Genomic DNA, 4808 nt, shown 5'->3' with positions numbered 1-4808 from the left:
CTCCCCCGATGACCGTAAGGACGTGGCTGACGCCGTTATTGACTTCTAAAGTTTGAGCTCTCGATTTGTGCACATTGAGGAATGGTAATTTTACAAATAAATGTTTCGTTATTGTATAACAAATTCCCAATTTTAATCTGAGTGCTTATATTCAGAACCTGGAAAGGAATGTAGAAAAATTCTAGAGAAGGAGAATGCAGAGCGCGTGAACATACCACAGCAAGGGAACCGGCAGAACGTGGAACGTTAAAGAAGGGAACGGCAACAGCAGACCAGACTCTTTCGAGAGAAAAGCGCCACCTGGAGGAGATGGAGATGGAACAGCTGTGCCGGTCTCAAGAAACACGTAAGTTCTATCAGAAGCTCAACGCATCCCGCAACGGCTTCGTGCCGCGAGCCGAGATGTGCAGGGATAAGGATGGGAGCATTTTGACGGACGAGCATGAGGTGATCGATGTTAAGGTGCCAATTCTAGTCCATGGGGTGACGCCTACAGAGTGGTAATGGCTAAGACCAAAGGAGCCATAGCGCCCCAAGAGAAATCGCCCGAGTTGCTGCGATCGATAATCGATGTACTCTTCCCGCACCATCCCATAAGCCCATGGCCCTTAGCGCCGTATGCGGCAGATGAAGGAGAAGAAGTGGCGAGAGTGACGAACGAAGAGCTGGCAGAAGTCGTGAAATCATTCGCGTCAAACAAGGCACCGGGACCCGATGGTATCCCGAATGTTGCCTTAAAAGCGGCAGTGAACACGGATCCGGACATGTTCAGAACCACGATGCAACGCTGCATTGATCAAGGAATCTTCCCGGATGTATGGAAGCGACAGAAATTGGTGCTACTACCAAAGGCGGGGAAACCACCAGGTGACCCGTCGGCGTATAGACCTATCTGTCTACTAGATACGACGGGCAAGTTATTGGAGAGGTTGATTCTCAACAGACTAGTACCGTATACGGAGAGTGCGGACGGCCTGTCCAACAACCAGTTTGGATTCAGAAAAGGTAAATCTACTCTGGACGCCATCCAGTCGGTCGTTCAAACAGCTGAGGTGGCAATCGAGCATAAAAGGAGCGGCATCCGTTACTGCGCGGTTGTCACTCTGGATGTGAAGAATGCGTTCAACAGCGCAAGCTGGGAAGCAATAGCACACGCGCTTCACCGCCTCAAGGTACCGGTGCAGTTGTGTAAGCTTCTAGAAAGCTATTTTGATGGTAGGATTCTACTGTATGACACAGAGGAGGGGCAGAAAAGCGTTCACATTACCGCGGGAGTACCTCAAGGTTCAATCCTGGGCCCGCTGTTATGGAATGCGATGTACGATGACGTACTGAGGCTGCCCCTACCGACGGGTGTTAAGATTGTTGGCTTCGCCGACGATATCACCCTAGTGGTCTATGGTGAATCGATGGAGGAAGTAGAGTTGACAGCAGCGCACTCTATTTCCCTGGTTGAGGAATGGATGAAGTCTAGGAAACTAGGACTGGCCTGTCACAAGACTGAGGTGGTGGTGGTCAACAACCGCAGGTCCGAGCAACGGGCGCTTATCTCGGTAGGTGATTGCACCATAGAGTCCAAGCGATCCCTTAGGCATCTTGGGGTAATGATCGATGACAAGCTGAGCTTCGCTAGCCACGTTGAATATGCCTGTAAAAGGGCATCTACGGCTATAGCGGCGCTTTCGAGGATGATGTCTAACAACTCTGCTGTAATTGCCAGCAAACGCAAGCTGATGGCAAGCGTGGCGCTATCCATACTAAGGTATGGAGGACCAATCTGGTCAAAAGCGCTTAGAACGAACAGTAACCTAAAGCGGTTGGAAAGCACGTACAGGATAATGTGCTTAAGAGTAGCAAGTGCATACCGGACGGTATCTAAAGAGGCCGTGTGCACCATAGCCGGGATGACGCCCATCGGGCTCATCATCAAGGAAGATGTTCAATGCTTCAACCAAAGGGGTACCAGAGGAGTCCGCGACACGTGTAAAGAGGAAACGCTCAGAAGCTGGCAGCAGGAATGGGATAACTCCACTAAGGGTAGATGGACCCATCGACTAATACCAAATGTGTCAGATTGGTATGGTAGAAGCCATGGGGAAGTGAACTTCCACCTGACGCAGTTTCTGTCAGGACATGGTTGCTATAGACAGTACCTGCATAGGTTCGGGCACTCAGAATCTCCTGCGTGCCCCAATTGTGCTGGTGTAGAGGAAACAGCGGAGCATGTCGTGTTCGATTGCCCCCGTTTCATTGTTGTGAGAGGTCGCATGCTCACTACATGCGGAGGGGACACGTCCCCCGACAATATTATAGAGAGAATGTGTGCGGATGCCGAGTGCTGGAATGCAGTAACTACGGCTGTCACTCACATTATGTTAGAATTGCAGCATCTATGGCGCGCCGACCAAGAGTTGGCTGCAGAGGATTAGGCCTGCCGAGGCTGGTCCCTTGTAACATTGTTTAAGTCGGCTAGGAGAAGCAGTTTGCCTAGGCTACTTCTGCTACACGTGTTGTGCTATATGCACTGGTCCCTTCCCGAAGAAATACCGTACGGTGGTTCCGGGGAGATGAGGGTCTGAGTCCAAGGGTCATGTCGATGCACTGTTCGCCACTTGAGCAATTCTAAATGAATTGCTCATGCACAGTGCATAGGCTGGTTTTAGCGGGTCGTCGTTGGTGCGTCATCCCCGCATTCCCTGAGTTATCTTCTCAGGGGATCTGTTTGCAGATTTCCCCCTTGTAAAAAACAAAAAAAAAAAAAAAAAGGATGCCACTCATTAAGCTGGTGCTTAAGGATGGTATCGGAGCTGAACTCATAAAGATGGGCCCGGAGAGACTAGCCATTTGTGTGCACCGGCTGATAGGCGCAATCTGGGAAACAGAAGAGCTACCGGAGGAGTGGAATAAAGGGGTAATATGCCCCATCTACAAGAAAGACGACAAGTTAGATTGTGAGAACTTTCGAGTGATCACCATTCTAAATGCGGCCTACAAAGTATTGTCCCAGTCCATTTTCCGTCGTCTGTCACCTGTAGTGAATGTGTTTGAGGGAAGTTATCAAGCCGGCTTCGTTGACGGCCGATCGACAACGGACCAGATCTTTACTGTACGGCAAATCCTCCAAAAATGTCGTGAATACCAGGTCCCAATGCATAACCTTTTCATCGTTTTCAAGGCGGCATACAACAGTATCGACTGGTGGTGAATGCGACCAAGACTAAGTTCCTGCTAGTAGGTGGGCCGAGCGCGACAGGGCTCACCTAGGTAGCAGTATTACGATAGACGAAAATACATCCGAGGTAGTCAACTAGTACGTCTACCTCGGATCCTTGCTGACGGCTGACAATAACGTTACCCGTGAAATACGGAGGCACATCATCAGTGGAAGTCGGGCCTACTATGGCCTCCCCAAGAAGCTGCGGTCAAAAAAGATTCACGTCCGCACCAAATTTGCCAAATTTGATGAAGATATACATACTTGTCTACATGAAATTGATATGTTTTACAAATGGCGCAATAAAAGCCTTCTCCAATTAAACGTGAAAAAAATGTAATTCTATATCCTTTAGTAGAAAGCGTAGTACATAAAAGTCCATTTAGGGAATCAACTAGTATACAAATGCGTAGGAATAAGAGATTTAGTAGTGATTTTAGATTCCAAATCTACTTTTATAGATCACTATAAAACAATTATCAACAAGGCAAACAAGATGCTAGCATTTACAAAATGATTTAGCTATAGTTTTCACGATCCATACACTTAAAAACATTATACATAACATATATGCGTTAATATTAAAATAAGATAAGTAAGATCAACGACTTCAATTTATTGTCAAGCAAGAATGGTGAATATAAGTGAAGCTGTAATAATCAAATATGTCTTCAACAGTATTCCAGATTCAAATTTAAGATTGGCTTTGTGTACTGTGAACTACGATACTGTGGAGACTTTGTTGGATGGTATTTACCGATATTAAAAACAAACCAAATTATACCCAAATGCACAAGAGATTTCAAGCTATTCTTCATCATAGCTTGTATGTATGAAAAAGCAACTATCTAAAGCCGTTTCAACTGTGATCAACGAGATCATTTTACGCAAATCTGTGGTCGACAACCAAGCCCAAATTACGTACAAAAACTGTATCCAAGAATCAGGAAAACAAATGCTTGACGGGACCAATAGGCAATGGTGTTTTGGCTATGGACGGAGAAACGCAAAGTGGAGAAAAAGGCTGCTACACGTCTCAAGAAACTACAGAAAATCATGGTAGGTTTAGCATAGACCAGCTTTATTTTGATATTTTGGTATGGCTCAACAATCGTTTAGCTAAATCAGGAGCTTTATACAATACAGGCAGTCCAATATGGCTAGGCATTGGATATATATAGAAAGCGTTGTGTTTGGATGGGCATTTAATTCTTCCGTAAGAGGTGCACTTTGCGAAAAAGGACCACGTGATTATTGAGCTGAAATCGAATTCAGGTTAACTTCTGCGTTCATGAGTCCTCTCATGGCGTAGTGGTTAACGCGCCCCAACTAGAAATCGGGGAGTCGTGAGTTCGATTCTCACTGAGAAGACGTGTAACTTTTTCGCAAATCTTCACATCAATTTGTCCATCTATTCCAATTGCAAATTATATGTAATGTTTAGCTTTTCGGTAGTTGTTAGTCCAATATGTTTTTATCAAAAAAAAGTCTAGTTTCAGATAGAATTAATTCTCAGGTTCCTTTTCAAAAGACATCCCGACCAGAATCACATAACAAGATTAAAACACATTCCTATCCGCAGCAGTTAAAAATA

At 45.8% G+C, this 4808-nt stretch overlaps 1 non-coding gene across 1 annotated transcript; it reads left to right on the top strand.

Annotated features, from left to right (window-relative positions):
* The first annotated feature begins 4511 nt into the window (after positions 1-4511).
* Trnas-aga lies at positions 4512-4585 on the top strand. The gene has a single exon. It is a non-coding gene; the product is annotated as a tRNA-Ser (tRNA).
* Positions 4586-4808: the final 223 nt, after the last annotated feature.

Source organism: Aedes aegypti, chromosome 1 (genome assembly GCF_002204515.2).
Source record: "Aedes aegypti strain LVP_AGWG chromosome 1, AaegL5.0 Primary Assembly, whole genome shotgun sequence".
Classification (NCBI taxonomy): Eukaryota; Metazoa; Arthropoda; class Insecta; order Diptera; family Culicidae; genus Aedes; species Aedes aegypti.
This window is presented reverse-complemented; position numbering and strand designations above follow the sequence as displayed.